The sequence below is a fragment of the Eulemur rufifrons genome, chromosome 7, assembly GCF_041146395.1.
Source record: "Eulemur rufifrons isolate Redbay chromosome 7, OSU_ERuf_1, whole genome shotgun sequence".
NCBI classification, from domain to species: Eukaryota; Metazoa; Chordata; class Mammalia; order Primates; family Lemuridae; genus Eulemur; species Eulemur rufifrons.
Genome location: NC_090989.1, coordinates 180,070,892 through 180,089,148, shown reverse-complemented (window position 1 = coordinate 180,089,148; position 18,257 = coordinate 180,070,892).

The following is an 18,257-nucleotide window of genomic DNA, read 5'->3' as shown; positions in this document are numbered from 1 at the left end:
AATAGGTGTGGAATGCAGGAATGGGTGAATAAACAATTATATGTTCAGAACTATTCTTAAACATAATTCCAATGAACATCATTTTATAAGGATTTTAGAAAAACAATATGATGTAAAGAAATCAGAAATCTGCCACTTTCAGTTTTTGTCAAGTGTACTTTTTGGAACCATGAGCTCTAGTAATAGTAAAGACCATAGTTGTTCCTAGATGGCCTTTCTGATCTAGCCTTTATTTCTTCCAAGATTGAAAACAGGGCTCTTCACTAGACTTAACTCACGCTCATCTCTTTTTTGGATTATCCTTGTTGCTTGGGTCTCAATTTCCTTTTATTTTTCATTTTTTTAAATTTCAGCATATTACAGGGGTACAAATATTTAGGTTGCATAAATTGCCTTTGCCCCACCCGAGTCAGAGCTTCAAGCATGTCCATGCCCCAGACGATGCGCATCGCACCCATTAGGTGTGAATATACCTATCCTCTCCTCCCCTCTCACACCTGCTTGACACTCGATGACTGTTACTAGCATATGTGCACATAAGTGTTGATCAGTTAATACCAATTTGATGGTGAGTACATGTGGTGCTTGTTTTTCCATTCTTGTGATAGATGCTTCACTTAGCAGAATGGGCTGCAGGTCTATCCAGGATAACACAAGAGGTGCTAGATCACCATTGTTTTATGTGGCTGAGTAGAACTCCATAGTATACATATACCACATTTTATTAATACACTCATGTATTGATGGGCACTTGAGTTGTTTCCACATCTTTGCAATTATGAATTGTGCTGCTATTCACAATTGTGAATTATGCTAAACATTTGAGTATAGATGTCTTTTTTACAGAATGTCTTTTTTTCCTTTGGGTAGATGCCCAGTAATGGGATTGGTGGATCAAATGGTAGTTCTACTTTTAGCTCTTTGAGGCATCTCTATATTACTTTCCACAGAGGTTGTACTAGTTTGCAGTCCCACCAGCAGTGTATGAGTGTTCCTATCTCTCCACCTCCACACCAACATTTACTGTTTTAGGACCTTTTGATAAAGTCCATTCTCACTGGAGTTAAGTGATATCTCACTGTGGTTTTGATTTGCATTTCCCTGATGATTAGAGATGTTGAGCATTTTTTCATATGCTTGTTGGCCATTAGTCTATCTTCTTTTGAAAAGTTTTTGTTCATGTCCTTTGCTCACTTTTTGATAGGGTTGTTCAATTTTTTCTTGCTGATTTTTCTGAGTTCTATATAGATTCTCGTTATCAGCCCTTTATCAGATGTGTCAATTTCTTTTTATGTAAAATGAGGACAACGTACTGGAAAGATGGTTTCTGGGAAACATTTTGCAATTAATTTAATAATCTAGAATCCAGATAATTTCATGTTTGAGTTTAATGTTTTCTACAGTTATATTTTGTTATTTTCTTTCTAATTATTCCTGAAGGAACCTTAGTACATCTTTAAGAATTCCTGTTTTCCAACTAAATACTGAAAAACAAACAAACAAAAATAAAATAGCTATAGGTGTTGATTTTATATTTTTCTCTTTTGGCATTTTCATTCCAGGAAAAATCAGTTTTCGTGGATCCATGGTTTATAAATATCTTGACCATCCAGCTTATTTGAATACCCTTCAAAAAGCACTTATTTAGGTAATGGAAAAGGAGACTTGGAAAAAAGGTAATTGAATGCTTCAATATTGGTAATATTTATTTTATAGGTGAAGACCTCAAATCTCAGTTTTGTTAACAAATCTCACTTTTCTGAGAAACACACTGAATTTTTTCCGTTTTTGTAAACTTTTCCCCCCCAGCTTAAAACACTTAAATGATCCCTGACTCTGTATTCCATTATTTATATTGTTGCAATTTTGCAGCAAATAATTTTCTAGTCTATTTATTTAAAGACCATTTTTCAATAGAGCTAAAAGTAATGTGTTATGGTAAACTACAAATTAGAATTTTCATAGAAAATATAACATTTTCCAGGCAGGATTTTACTGGTATATTAATTTGTGCTGTAGCCTGAGATAATTGGATTATAAATAGACATCTATCATAAACAACTCAATTCTCCCCAAGTTTAGTAATATTTTAAACAGCTTCTTCAGGGTCTTAGTTCATTCATTTGACTAAATAAACCTGTAAGATGCTATTGCAAACTATCTACAAGTCTATGGTGCTACATTAAAAAATAACAAACAGAAAAAATTCTGTTTATGGACCTCTGGGAACCAATGTGTTCCTTGTGTAGTTTTCCTTGTAGCTAAAATTAAGAGCTGGACACTTCAGTTACTTAGTGCTACATAAATCAGCATTTGATTCTTACTAGTAATTCTACCCCGAAGTTTTTTTTGTTGTTGTTGTTAAATTATACTTATTTCAGTCTGGTACAAAATATTTCAAGTTTAATTTGAATATTAAAGAGTTTTATGGCAACATTTTGGCTGCTTTTTGTAGTGAGCTCCATTTGAAATTACAATTTTAAGTTTCATAGATTTTTTAAATAAATTATTAGTTATTTTACTGTGGTGGCTTATAATGCGTGACTCTGATTAGTGTTAGAGGGGCTCTCATGTTGAATCATTTTTGTAAATTTAGATTGAAGGCTCTCTCTGCTATGTTGTTCTTAATATTAAAAAAAGAAAAAGAAAAAAGAAAAAACAGCCCTGGGGATTATGTATGAAACTTGAGATCATATATAGGTCCAACAAGTGGAAGTTAGAATTTTAAACTCTGAAATCTAGAGAGTTAACTTAAAGGTATAAAGAATCTTATCATTTTAAACTTAAAAGGGACTTTAAAGATCACCTTATTCAAACATTATATAATTCTTTTATGGATCTCATGTCTTGATATAGCCTCCTTACCAAATAAACTTCAACTTATAGATTAATTGTTAATACATTTCCTATATTTTTCATCAGTCATTTTTATCTACAATTCTGAAATTATGATCAGCATATAATAATTATTTATTATATATTTAACTTCTGAAATTATGATCGGCATATAATGGTTACTATTATATATTTAATTTTATCCTAAATCATACAAAATGAATTTTTTGGTTCAGTTGTACTTCTTTATTGTAAGTAAATATTTATGAACTAATAAAAAGAGTCAACTCTCACCCAGTCACTACTGTCAAGAATTTTATTTCATAAGGTACCAAAGGCCAGAGAGTAAGCAGCCTGCAGTAGTATGGATTGGTGGCCACTCAGATAATTAATTGATACCTTAGAAAACTAAGAGCAGTGGCTGGAATAAAACAAGGAATATCACAGAGATTCAGAGCTAAAGTCATTGCTGTTATTTAAGTTTCCTAATACTATGGACAATTGTTTCATCCCCAGAATTTTTACTGTCTGACATATAATAGATACCCAATGAAAGTTTATTTAATAACTGAATTAAACAAATAAAACTAAGCACCAGGTAACTTCCTTATCGTGTTATAAGTAGAAATTTGAGATTCCTGTGTTCCTGCAGTGGGGGTGGAGAAGGACAATCTTTGAAACTTAGATGAAAGGAAACTTAAAAGTGATTTATTCTGACTGTCCTCATTTTGCATTCCCAAAATACTGACGTCATATGCCCAAGATTACACAACTATTAATAGCTAACCAAGGGCATAGCGAGGACTGGAACTCAAGCCTTCTGGGTGTGATGAAAATAATTTTGTTTACTTCTTTCTTTATCTACAACCAAGCCGGATGGCTGAATTTATAGAACAAGAATGTAAAACCCTCCTATCTCAGTGTCAATGCCTAAATCATCCCTGTTTTATACATTCTCCTTCTGTTCAGTTCAGCTTCAAGCCATGAGAAAGGTTGTTAGTGATCCTGATAGAAGAGGTTGCAGTTGAATTTCTTGATCATGGTATTTATAACGCTTCAAGAAATATCATTCAGCAAGCAGCTTAGTTGATATTGATTTTACTAAAGAAAAAAAATTCTCCATACAGCATTCCTGAATCATTTGTTGGCAGACTGGGTGTTAGTTATGATCTATTTCTATTAGATTTAACTCACCTCAAATGGCAATATAGGTGCAGCAGTTGAATCCTATCAATCAAGAAATGATGTGGGGTATTTTTTAATGTGACAAAAACCCTCTAGGGTGAGCCACTAAATTGAAAATTGGCCCTCTATGGATCACACTAAATATTCTGGTCATGGGGAGGTGCCTTTGGTGGGAATTTGAAACCAACAACATAAAATGGCAGATTGTTCTGCCAATGGCTACTGGGAACCACTTGTGCCATTGTTGCCATAAGACAAAGGGACAAAAATAGCTACATTTAACAGCTAGCAGGGAAGATCCTACCTAATCAGACTGAATTATCCAGAAATAGACAATTTTATTTGTCCATTTGTACACAGCTCATGCACCTAGAAGACATCTTTTAGATTGTGTGTTAGCCACAGAGATGTTTCTCAAAAACTACAGTATTCAGTAATAAAGAATAAGAAAACTTACTTTTCGTCCCAAATATGTTATAACAGTGTGATTCTAGAGAAGTCACCTATTACCTTATTTGTAACAGAAGGTTCAAATATATGACACTTTGTATCCTAACATTAACTTCTATTTACTTTTCCAGTAAAAAGTCTTTAACTTAGGTGACCTCACTGAATTGTTATAAAACCTTACTTATGGTTATCTTTATTTTATAGACATGGAAACTGAGACTCAGGTAGAATTTAATAGAACTGGAATTATAATAGAGGCAAGCTCTGAATGTTCTTGGGTGTGGTTCCAAGAACAACTGTGCTATCCCACTGACATCCTGCTTACTAAGGATGCTTGTGTTTTAGTAAGTCTTTGGATGTGTATTGTAGAGTGGTATCCTTGGATGTCTATGGCAAATAAGCAAACTGCCTTAGTGATTCTGCCTAATTTGAAAGTGGAAAATGGAATTCAAATGCAAATAAAATTTGCAAGATTAAAAATCTAATGGAAAGGTAATGTCTATTCATGTTATTTGATCTTACAGATTTTTTTCCTGAATTGAGTTTGGGTGTGCGTGTGTGTGTGTGTGTGTGTGTGTGTGTTTGGGGAATCTGAAGGCTTCTGTGTGCTAATCCTTTTTTCAAACAAGATTTTTCTGATTTCTAATTGCAAAATTATCTTGCTGTGGCAGGCTTGCTCAAGTTTTCCCTATGATCTCCAACTCACATTGTCCTCCAAAAGAGATTACATAGAAAAATCCGGCTCACAATAGAGGGCATTAGTTAGCATCAATGATTCCATTTTAGTTTTTAATCAACATCAATTTTGCCTTTATTTAAAGTTAAAAGAAAATAATATTTAAGTAGTGTAAGTAGTGAATAAAGCTTCTAAATCCATGCTGTAATTATTAATGTCCCAATGGTCTTTTCAGTTGACTTAAAGTTGTACAATTATCTAGAATTTATTTGCATATAATTAAAATCATAAATTTTTAGTTTATTTTGTTATTAGATGGTTTTTTTTTTGACTGTATAAATGAATGCATGCAGACACATGCACACACAGGTTGCTATGGAATTACACAGATCTGTAGTTTCGATAGAGTAATTTTAAGTTATACATATGTGCTATTGGCCTGAACTTATCTACAAAGCAGCTTTAAGATTAAATAGATTATGAAGCATAAGAAGAGTCTCAGAACTCATCAGATTCTTACTGGTATATCAGTCAAAGATATGTTCCTTCTATATGACTCAAAAAGAAATACTGTATTTGCTGATCATGTTGAAATATGATAAAACTTCTGATTGATTTGGCTGAAAGATACAACTGAAAAGTATTTGAAGAATCATACAAAATGTTGGCATATCCAGAACCTCTATCCCTTTGAAGATTCCCTTTCTAAGTAATATATTTTTTACTTTTTTATAGACACATAAGTAAGAACAGACAAAGTGTGATTCCACCCACACTATCGTACCTGGAAAAAAAGTCTCCCTTTAAATGCCTATGAATGCGCACAGTGGGTGAAAGTTTTGTCCTGGTATTATCTTTAAAATCCTGAATGATACTCAGACCATAACAAGTTGAAAGAAAAAAAAATTGAATTTAAGACAACATTAAAAATTAGAAACACATTGGTACTTTCCTTCAGTGAGGTTCCTGGAAACCTCTCTTTCCAATACTAACCACAGAAATAAAGAAAAGGAAAAACGTCCCTTAAAGAATACTGCTTTAATCTGAATGGAAAGACTACAAAGCATGCAAATGTGCAAAAAGTGAGGAAGTGAAAAAGCCAAAATAATGAGAGATTCTTGCAATATCTAGTGTCACAAAGTTGCAGTTCTGTCAGAAGTTTTGGTCTCAAGAGGTATCTTGGAGAGGGGAAAAAAAAGCCTCAGGAAATAATAACTTGAACTTGGCAAAGAAAGCTTCTTTATGAAAAGTGCCTGCAGGGCAGAAATAATTGGACTCATAGGCTTCCTTAGCCCTGACAGGTGCCCCTTGGTTCCATCAGGGAGTGGACTCCCTAAAAGATCCAAAGCAGAGTATAATAGAAAATCATCTGGAGATGATCTTGATATTGTATTTGGACAAACAGAGGGAAAAGTGAAGAGAGACATAAACTTAAGTGGACATTCAAACTATGTCCACCGTGGAGCTAGGAGGCAATTATTGGGTAGTTCAGGTCAAGACGTGCTTTAACCTGAAGTATCCAGTGGGTATTTCCTCAGATGACCAGGATAATTGTTTCCATGTCCCCATCCATTTTTTTTTTTTTTTTTTTTTTTTTTGAGTGCTGAGTTGGTCTGAGAAACATTAGCGTTTTGTGGAAGGAACATTTCCTCTCGGTGGCTCCACAAACAGTGCTTGCCCTTTAAGAGTTCATTTCCTCTCTGGAAAGGTTCAACACTCATGAGAAAATACTGGTGAAAACATTGATAGTTGATATCGGTGATCACCCTTTCCGCACCAGTACTGCTTTAGCTGCTAAGAAAGCATGAAAGAATCGGCTAAAGGAAAGGAAAGGATGAGTGCTTTGAAAATTTACAAAAAATGTCTAGTTTCAGAACTTTAATATTCTATTATGTAATGAAATTATTTAAAATTATCTATCTATCTATCTATCTTTCATTCATTCTATCATCAATTTATCCTAGCTAGCTATGGAGAAAGAAATGGAAAAGACAGAGAGCGAAAGAGATTAAGAGAGAAAGAGAGAGAGAGAGAGAGATCCCAATAGTAGTTTTATGAACATGTTGACAGGAAGGAGTATTGCATATTTTTTAAAGGTTTGGTTGACGGGTGATATTGAAGAAAGGAAGTGAGTTTTATCAATGCTCATAATAACATAGCATGGAAATTTAGAAATATTTGGAAAAGTTATATTTTATCCTATTCACCTTAAAACTTTGCTGTTCTAAAAATAATGAATCCAGTAGAGTGATGCCTGAAGAATTTTATCTTTAGAATGGATCAAAGCATGATACTAGGAGTGGTTTCGCTGCGAGAGCATGGCTGAACTTGACTACATTTCCCAGAATCTTCTTCACTATGTTATTACAGGTTAGATTTGGCCAAAAGAGGAACTTGCATGTGATTTGGAGGGTGTAAAACAAAGTAGCAACTATTACTTTCTGTAGGTTAGCTAAGTCAGGTAGAGTCCTTGAAAAACTGCAGAGGTGCCTGGTAGGTTCTAGATCATCTCACTCTTGCTCACTCTGTGTCCACTACTCTCCCCAACTGATTGACCACAGTGGCCCTAGGTCTACCACCAGATGTTTGACTGCATAACCACAGGGGTGACAGAATGTTTCATAGATTTTCCTCCCTCCCTCTCATCATGGTGTGGAGAAGAGCGTACTGGATTAGGAAGTCAGAAGCCCTATATTTTTATGCAGATTTTGCCATAGTGGTGTGATCTTAGGCAATCACTTACTCTATACCTCAGTTTCCTCAATTTTATAATGAAGAGATTGAACTATGGAAGTTCTCAGGTACTTGCCAGGTCTAAAAACTGATCTTTGTCTTTGCCAGCCTTTTATTGCCCTCTTTCTTGTGAGGGAGGTGAATACAGTGAATGATTTCATAGCTTCCTCAGATGTGCACGCATGCAACAAAGCCTGCTGCCTTCTGAAAACAATTTAGGGCTCCACATTTTATTTCTGCTCCAATAAACAGAACATTAGAAACTCTGCTTTAAGAAGCTTATTTTACTGTCTTGGACTATCTCTTTTTAAAAAATATATGAACAAGAAAATGAATTCAAGTGACTTATTCTGAGTAGGGATGAAACAATTGCGCTGTTAGCCTGGGGACACATTAATGTGCCAGTTTTCTATAATTGCAGTTGTTGATAGTTTTGAACAAATATAAATTATGCCACAGTTCAATCTATATGTTTGGAGATAAAATAGCAAAAGATAGCTGTAAGGAGAGCTAGAAAATAAAAAGAGATTAGATAATTTTATTGTTTGGAGAAAGCTGAGAGACAAAAGTAAAACACAGATTCTACAATGTTCTTAATAGACAGGAAAGAAAAACTTGAAATTGAAACTATTTGGGTAAACCAGGGACATTATTAATAATATTAAAATATTAAACAAAACATTAAATTAATCAAAAATTACTTCCAAAGACATCTTGTGTGTTTTCTTCTGTAATAATTGAATAATATCAAGTCTAATGTACATTCAACTTGACCCTAAGCTTTTAAAATTTAGAGTCCTTAGGTTACTGATCTTCAATTCAGCCCAGAGCTTGGTACCACACTCTTTCATCTTCTTTTATTCATGATATTTAGCTGATTTCAAATAATTTAGGAAAAACTGAGGTGTCTAAAAATTTGTTCATTTTATGACTGATATGGAAGCACTTGCCACACTTTGGAATTGTGCAAGAGACTCATTTAATGCATTTTCTCATTTGATCTTCATAGCAACTAAAGCAGGTAACGTTATTAACTGCTTTCTACATTTGAGGGAATTAAGGCTAAGAAAGCTGAAGGACTGAACAATGAGCTCATAACTAGAAAGTATAGGACAAGGATTTAAAGGCCAGTGTGTTAGATTGCAAAATTCATATCTAACATTTATAACATACTGGTTCTTAGCATAATCACATATAGCATCCAACTTTAACTGTATATGTCTCCTGCTCACAGAAGTAGAAAGTGAGTCCAATGAAGTTAAGTGAACTGTCACTGAGAGACACAGTCAGAGGCTACAGTACACTCTAAAGGGGAGATGCTTGTGTAAAGATACAGAATGAGTTCAATGGTGAGACAGTATTATTAACTTTAGTGCCCATTTGAGCTTTTTTTTTTTTACCTTATTTTTTCAAATGACCAGTTTCTTGCTGTTTTATGTACACCAGCCTAAAAAATGTCTTTCCTATATATAGAACTGTGTTAAGACAGGAATATTACACCTAAAATCAGAAAGATAAACCAGATGACCTTTCATATACTTTTAAGACAGCCAAACAATCTTTATATTTTTCTAAGGTAATTGAATAATTCTAAGTAACAGTTCATGACTATTTGTTTATATATATATATTTTTTTTTTTCATTTTTTTATATTTTTATTTTCAGAGACAGGGCCTTGCTCTGTTGCCCAGGCTGGAGTGCAGTGACTCAATGATAGCTCACCGAAACCTCAAACTCCTGGGCTCAAGTACCCTCCTGCCTCAGGCTCTTGAGTAGCTGGGACTATAGGTGTGGGCCTCAGTGTCTGGCTAATTAAAAAAATTTTTTTTTTTTTTGGTAGAGATGAAGTCTTGCTATGTTGCCCAGTCTGGTCTCAAGCAATCCTCCCATCTCAACCTCCAAAGTGCTGAGATTATAGGGTGAGCTGCCATTCCTAGCCTGTTTAGATTTTTGTATTTATACCGTAAGTCTTTGTTGTTATTTTCTTATGTATTTGGATTTTAGAAGAGAAGGAAAACTTAAACAATGGTTATAGTAAGTGACATTCCTAATTGTGTCTGTATGAAGTGTAAAATCTTTCATGTTAAACCCACATTTGAATACTTCAGGATCAGCTGTAGCTAAATATAGAAATTTTGCACACAGAAGATAAACTATAGTAAATTATATTTTAGAATTAATCAGTGCATTTAATAAGTGTGATTTCTTCTTTTTATCATTTTATCAGCCATTATCACTTCATATAAATTAAAATCAGAATTTTTTTATGAAGTTAATACCATAGAACTTCAATTATTTACACTATTAGTACTCTACCCTTTTAACTCCATATAAGCCAAGAATTTCATTTTTTTATTGTTGCATATATAACATTTCTTTAATTCTTAAGTTCAGTTCAACTGTGACCTCTTTTGAAAGATTTTCTCTGATTTTCCAAAACATTCTAATACATACTATGGTAGACTGATTAAAAATATATCCCTTGAATTTTCTATATTCAAGCCCTTTGCAATGTGACTTGATAGTTCTTCCCATCGTGATTAGAGTATGTTTCTCTATCCCTTGGATCTGGATTGGTTATATGAACTGCTTTGTCAAATAGAATGCAGTGGGCATGAAACTGTGCCAGCTCTAAGGCCCTGCACACTGCTACTTGCTTCCTTGGTACTTGCTACAACCACAAAAAGCTCTGGATATTCTGCTGAAGAATGAAAGACCCGGGCCTAGGCCACGCTGTGGTGCCAGGTGACTGCCAGCCAAGTGCCGGGCATGGGTGAGGTGCATGGTAGCTCACCCAACTCCCTTGCCAGCTGAACACAGACGCACGAGGGAGCCCAGCCAAGATGGGCTAAACCTGGCCCAGATCAGCAGAACCACTCAGCTGACCCATAGATGTAACAGCAACAATAAACGCTTATTGGTTTAAACCACTAGGTTTTGGGGTTGGTTTCCTATGCCATAACAGATAATAGACCTTCCTTTGTTGATGCTAAGCCCTTATTCCTCTTCCCTCACAATTAACACTGCTTATGTGCAGGGGTATCATGACTCCTCAAGTAAATTCAAGACCATAGAAGAGCTATATGTAGGATTTTTTTTAAATGGTTAAAAAATATATTTCTAATATAATTTATAATAAAATATATATTTCTAATACTCAACAAAGTACCTATGATAGTAGTGGGTCTCATAAAAACAAAAGTACATTGGAATAAACTGCAAATCCTGCTTTTTACACACTAGTGACATTGGGCAAGACTCCCAGCCTCTCTGAACCATCTAAACTCTAAGCTCAGAGCGTTTACCACTACACCATGCTATTGGAGAGAATAGTATCTGGATACGATCCTCCTACTTTGGTAATGAAGCCAGAGAAAGGCACTTTTATTTTCCATTTTCCAACACAGGCCCAGATTTGCAAGCCTTACTCACTCCAAACCCGCTTGGACATCTCTATCACTTTGTACCACATTAGCATTTCAATCGTCTTTCTCTCTAACAGCTCTTTCCTTTGCCAATATGTTGAACAGGATAGAAATGTAAATGAATTGAGGGTTTTTTTTTGGTCAGAAATGTAAATACTATTTATACATTACTTACAGACCTGGTCAAAGTGATGTACTTCATGTTGTCTCCTCTCATGTTAAACATGTGCCTGGGCAATCCCCCTCACTGATTCTACCCAAAGGCTAAAACCCACAGTGGAGTTTAACTGAAAGAAACATACTATTCTGACAATATTTAAAATATGACTCTGTTGATATCAAAATTATGGATATAAAGCAAGCAGGAAAAAAAAATAACCCAATAACTAATCAGTAGCAATTATGTTTAGTTTTGAGTGAAATTTGCAGGTGTCACAACGCTCATCATGGTTTTGCTTGGCTACATTTAATTATAACTATTCACAGATTGCAAATAATCGTATACATATAGATGGATCTAAATAGCAGATTGCAGATACAAATGATATATTTCATAAATAGCGAGCTATCAGCAGAACTGCATTATAAATCTCTTAGCAAGAAAAGTACTATCATGCCCTAATATTAGCTAAACAAATTTTTTAAAGCAAATGTTTGGCTCTCACTTGGTTTACAACCAGTGTAAATAGCCGGGGTTGGCCACGTTTCCACGAATAGAGTACATGTTTGTGGCCATTTCGAATGCATAGGGGTCTACCATTCAGCTGTAGCTCTTCCCTTTATTCTCCAGGAAATCTGGAACTGTGGAAACACAAATAAGTTCACGAGAGTCTTGGAAACCTACGAAAGATATACCCCATCTTATTATTAGAATTACTTGATACCATCAGGTTCAACTTGCAGAGTCCAGATACTTTTCAAAATTGTACTCATTTCCTCACACTAAACAGATTGCTTTTCGAAGCTGTGTTGATCAGAGCAGCACTTGGCACAGTGTTAAGTTTTCATTTACCGTATTAGGGCTTAGGCAACTCTAGATAAATAACTAACCAACTAGTTTAGTTTGTAATTCTGATTAAGTTCAGTCAGTCTAGGTAGGCAAGATCTAATTCTTCACAAAGTCTCTAATATGACTTTGAGGTTGCTTCTGGGAAAAGGAAAAATCTAATTCACTTATATCCTACTGGGTATCGCTCTTGATTCTGCCAAGAAAGCAAAGTGAGTTTATTAAATTACTCTAGGCCTAGGACAATATACACTGATAATTGACATCAGTTTTTCCCAAAATATCATCTTTTACTGATTCTAGTATGCATATTTTTTCACAAGTTAACATCTCTAAAATACAGACACGTCACAATCAGAAGTATCTTAAAATTACTGTTGGCCAGACAGCATTCATCAGGTAGTTGCCTGCATAAATGTAAATGTTGTCATTTTTATGAATGGCATCACTGGGTATCTGCAACCTTTTGTCATCTAAATTATTAAACCACCTGAGAATCACCATGGAACTGTGGATTCTAGATATTTTCTGAAAACCTTAGGTTGTTATCATCTGGTAAAATCAGGAAAGCAGTGAAACTTGCAGAATGGGTGGGGTGTCAGAGCTCAGAAGAAAATCCTGGAGATAACAGTGAAGGCATCTTTTAAGCAATGCTGCACAAATAATGTCTTGGGTGGCACAAAAAAAATATGGTGTGGGAAAATACTGACATCAACAGCTTTGAGTTGAAAAGGAATTCGAAAGAATTGAAATTTAATGTTAAGACATTTTAGGACTACCTTAAACAACTTCAAAGTTATTTTCCTTTTTAAATACACACAGCAGTTATTTATTAATATAAGGAAAAATATTTAAGCAAATCTTAAATGATCTTATTTAATAAGTATACATACAAATTTTAGTAATAAGAACATTTTATGAAGTAATAAGAGAACGTTGTGTCATAGTTTATTTCACAGCAATTTTATTTTTTTTTAGTTTTACCAGAATAATGATGTGTCTATCCATGGCATCTTAGATTTAATGAAATATGGTACTCTTGATTAGATAAATTGTATTCATATTTATGCTCTAGATTATGAGTGTAGCTTTAACCTGGTTATTAAATGGCCACTGAAGACCCAAGCATGTTGCAATAATCAAAGCAGCATATTCCATGAAGAGAAAATTATTAGTCAACCCAATCTGGAGCATTATAAAAAATATTGTTATGACAGTAAAAGTCAGCCCTTATGATTTATTAACTTTGAGATATATTTTTAGAGGAAAATGTTTAAAATATAACATATCTTTAAGATATACAAAGGGACTTGTGTCTCATTCAACAATGCTCACAGGCACCATTTCATGTATTTGCAAAGTCTTTAGAAAAGATATTACTTTGCTCTGAAATACTTTCTTATTTGAGAATCCTGGAGATGCTGGGAAGAGAGACAATTTTATTTTTGAATTCAAGTCTTGGATCCTCTTTACTTAACAGGTCTTCCTGTTTATCTCTCTTGTCTAGCATTTTATTATAAGCAGCAAAAAGAAGCCAGGAGGCATCTTCTACACTCTGCCTTGAAATCTTCTTAAATAAATTATCCATTTGATTAAGTACATTTCTACTTGCTACATTATTTTGGATGTAATGCTGTGAAATTCTCTGCCAGTACATAGTAAGGATTCCCTTTCTTCCAGTTTCAAATTTTCCTCCTTTTTCTATAAGCTCTCACTGACAGCCTTCTCACACACCATCAGGCTTCCATTCACAGTCTATTCAGAGCCCTTTCAACTTCCATCTGTCTCCCATCCGTAGTTGCTGTGGCTTTTTAAAATTTTTGTTACATAGAACCCCACTCACGGTACCAAAATCTGTTTCAGTTACTATGATTACATTACAAAAAGTCTCAAAACTTAATGGCTTAAAACAGCAATACCATATATTATCTCTCATAGTTTCTGTGTTTTGGGAATTTGGACAGGGTATATTGGGGACACTTTGCCTCTGCTTCATGATGTTTGGGTACTAAATTAGAAGACTCAAAGATTGAGGACTAGAATTTTTTTAAAGTCTCATCTGTCTGGAAGTGAAGATTGGGAACTTCAGTATCTTTTTTGTTTTCTCTATGTCATCTCCCCCATATGGTCTGGTTTGGACTTCCCTATGGCATGGTTGAGTTCCAAAGACAAAATTCAAGAAAGAGTGGGGAGGTGGGAGAGAGAGAGAGACAGACAGAGAGAGAGAAATGAGAAATTCAGGTAGAAAGAGAGAATTATCTTCATGACCTTACTGTAGAAGTTTCAGAATATTCTTCTCCCATATTTATAATCTATAAGAGGAGTCATAAAGCCCAACCAGATTCAAGAAGAGAGAACATAGATCCTATATGTGAGTGGGTGCAGTGCCAGTCACTTTAACAAAACCATGTTTGGAAAATGCAACCTGACTCAGTGAAGTTCTGCTGGTAGATTCTCTTGATTTTTGTTTTTTGAAACACATCTTCATTTCACCTTTATTACTGAACAATATTTTCATTGAATATTTTATAATTCTTGGTTGAGAGTCCATTTTTTTCAGTGCATTGATAATGTCACTCCAGTGTTTTCTGTTTTTCATTGTTCCTTCTGAGAAGTTAATTGTCATGCTAAATTTTATTATAAATGTATTTTTTATGGCATTTCTCTGGAATATGAGTAGGTGTTAATTTTTATTTATACAGCCTGATATTTGTTAGGACTTTTGATTTTGTGGATTGATGTCTTTTTAATACTTTGGGGTAATGATTAACTTCATTGTCTTAGTCTGTTCATGCTGCTGTAACAAAATGCCTTAGACGGGGTAATTGATAAATAATAGAAATTTATTTCTTACTGTTTCAGAGATTGGAAAGTCCAAGATCTAAGTTCCAGCAGATTCAGGGTCTCATAAGAGCTCACATGCTGCTGATGGCAACTTGTCCTGGCATCCTCACATGGCAGAAGGGATGGAAGAGGAAAAGGGACAAACACTGTGTCTTCATGTCTTCTTATAAGGGTACTAGTCCCATTCTTGAGGGCAGAACCCTCATGACTTAATCAAAAAGACCCCACCTCTTAATATTATCACATGTGTTGCGGGATGAATTTTGTACAGACACATTCAGATCATAGCCTTCATTGAATATTCCTTCTGATCCATTCTCTTTATTTTTTGTTTCCATGACACTTCTGTTAAACCTTCTTATTATGTTTTTTTATGTCTTATACAATTTTCTATAGTTTGTCTCTTTGACTCTCTTTATTCTGGATAGTTTCTTCTAACATATCTCTCGGTTTATTACTTCTCTTAACTAAAAACCCTTCAACCCAATATAGTTTTTCACTAAAACACTCATTGAGTTTTTCAATTAAATTATTTTGCCTCTCTATTGTATGATTTTATTTGGTTTTTTTTTAAATCAGTTATATTACATTTTATGGTTTCCAGTTCACTAGAAATTTGCAAACTTCTGTTATTTTTTATTTTTTAAAATATGGAGTACCTGTGCTTCTGTTTCTTGGGTCTGTTGCGTATGTTTGCAGTTTCTTCATCTGTCAGAACATCTTTCATTTTGTGCTGGACAAATTGAAATAGTATTCAGAAATATAATATGAGATCTTGGATGATACTATCTTCCTCCAGAAAAAAAAAAAAAAAAAAAAGTTATTTGCTTCTGTTGGCCACCAGGGTACTATCAATCCAGGATCTTATGAACAAGTATTTATAAAGCACCTATTATATTTCAAGTATTATTCTTGGCTCTGGGATATACTAGTAAACTAAGCTGATAGAAGGCTTGCCCTCATGAAAGTTATATTCTACTTTAAATTTATCCACATTTAAATATAGGGAAAACTTGTTCTATTTTTGCTGTTTATATAAATTCCATACTCTTTTGGCATAAAAGTCTTCATATCCCTTTAAGTTACTACTTCTATCCATTAAAAAATTTCTAGTGAGACTATCAGTGATGGGTTCCTTTTGTAGTCCTTCTATAAAAAAAGTGTTTTGAAGTCATGGAAGGAACAAACTAGAATAAAGTATTAGTTCTTTCAAAAATAGTTTTATTTCCTGAGAAAAATATGGTCAAGTAACTAATTATGGCTTGAATTTACCTTCTTAGATTTAATATTAGATTATATAGTGTATATATTTATAGAAAGACTATATTGTTCTTTTTTTTTCTTTTTATTTCAAGATATTATGGAGGTACAAACATTATGGTTACATGTTATAACTTTGCCTCACCCAAGCCAGGATTAGAGGCGTGCCCTTCCCCATACAATGCTCACCACATTCATTAGTTGTGAGTTCTTTGTTTGAAATATGAATTTGATTGTTACATTTTTGTAACCTCTCATGAAGAAAAATCTTCAAATGGCTCAAGTAAATTTAATACTTCTACTTAATCTATCTTTTTGTTATGTTTACAAAAAATTGGTAATTTTTCAATTAGCTTCTCCATAGGCAAAATAAGTTTACAATAAAAGTAATTAACATTTAAATTCTTTGCTACTGCAAAGAGTTGAAAAATGCCTATCATAATTGCAAGTCATTTGTGGTTAATTATCTGAGACCTAATTGTCTAGAAATATCATTGCGTTATTCTGAAAATGTTCGTTGAAGCTATGCTGTTTGTGTCTCTATTCAAGTTGACCAGTGAAGTTGTGATGTTGAACTTATTAGCACAATAAACATGTTTTGCATTTAAGTAGTACTTAACTTTTTGCAAATCACTTTATGTTAATACTCTTATTTGATATTTAACTCTCAAATAGGCAATGTTGGTGTTGTATATGCCATTTTATGGATGGAGAAACTGAGGCTGAGAGAAGTTACTTTCCAAATCTTTTATGGTACAAGAGGGTTCAAGTTAGAATAACTAAACTTCTGACTTCTACACTTGTTCTTTTCTCACATTTTACTAAATATATTCTGTAGACAACCATTTTGAGGCATATAACATCAAACACATTTTTTGGAAGGCTCTACGGAAAATAAATTTGAAAAATACAAATCATTGCAGATTCACAATGTCTGTTAACACATTAAAAACTGAGGAGTCCATCGCTATTTTTTCACTTTGTTTAATACAGCCTTTCCCACATTTGTTTTTGTGTGGAATCCTTTTTCATGAAACACATATCCATATTCCATGTGAAAGTGTTCTGTGAAATATATTGCCCAAAGAGCAATGCTGTATTCTATTCTATTGTTGTTCTTATCTTTCTTTTGTCCCATTTTTTGGTTTATGTAGACAAAAGCACTCCATGAGGTTTCAAGGGCTGTCCCATGTAGTTCTAGCCCCAACGTATTTTCAGTTCTCCTAAGAAATGGACAACTTCACTGACCTGGAACATTTCACAAGTTACATTATGTCACTATGGACACAGCCAATATGCAATGCAGTTGCTGAGAAGACGGGAAGATGACTGTGTTCATGAAGGAGGTTGTTCTAAAAGTGTACTGAACTGATTTCTATTCTAATTTTTGCCTCCACTTCTAAGTGTGATCCTGAATAATTCAGTTCATGCAGCCTCTCCAGATTTTCTTTTTCATTCTTCTATAAAGCGGTATTTGACAAGATTAGTCATTTTCAAACTGCACCTCGCAAAGTTCTTGAGGGGCCATGGCAAGGAGCACATTGGGAGAAGTTTTGTGGTGCCCAGAACACTCATGATTCAACCAGAGAGGCTCCTCTGCTTTTTCATATTGTTTTTCCTCATCAGTTTACATGTGAACAATGGGTTCGCAAGAGGAAATTAACTTTGACACCAGTTTCTTTCTGTAACAACTGAGAATGGGCAATCCGACCTATTTTTTAATTTTTTAATAATGTATAATCAGTCTGTATATAGTATTTATTTCTCCACACTTTCCTTAAATATTTATAAAAATGTTTTCATTGATTGATAAATGTCTTAACTGGTCAGTTTGAGAAACCAC